Below are 207 nucleotides of genomic sequence, written 5' to 3'. Positions count from 1 at the left end.
CAGCGATGGTCTCGGCGGTGCTGTAGTTGGGGGTGAGCAGCTCCTCGGGCAGCGAGAGCGAGGCAAAGTCGCAGAGGGGGACATCTGCGTCAGTGCCATCAGGGTCCCCGGGTGTGGGTCTGCTGCCAGGGCTGTCCTGGCTGACCCCCACCACCTCTGAGGAGCAATCAAAGAGCCTGAGGGCCTCATCGAGGGGCGTTTGGTCGG

This window comes from Charadrius vociferus, unplaced genomic scaffold (genome assembly GCF_000708025.1).
Source record: "Charadrius vociferus isolate BGI_N301 unplaced genomic scaffold, ASM70802v2 scaffold2508, whole genome shotgun sequence".
Classification (NCBI taxonomy): domain Eukaryota; kingdom Metazoa; phylum Chordata; class Aves; order Charadriiformes; family Charadriidae; genus Charadrius; species Charadrius vociferus.
The sequence above is the reverse complement of the archived record's forward strand: the minus strand, read 5'-3'. Positions refer to the sequence as shown.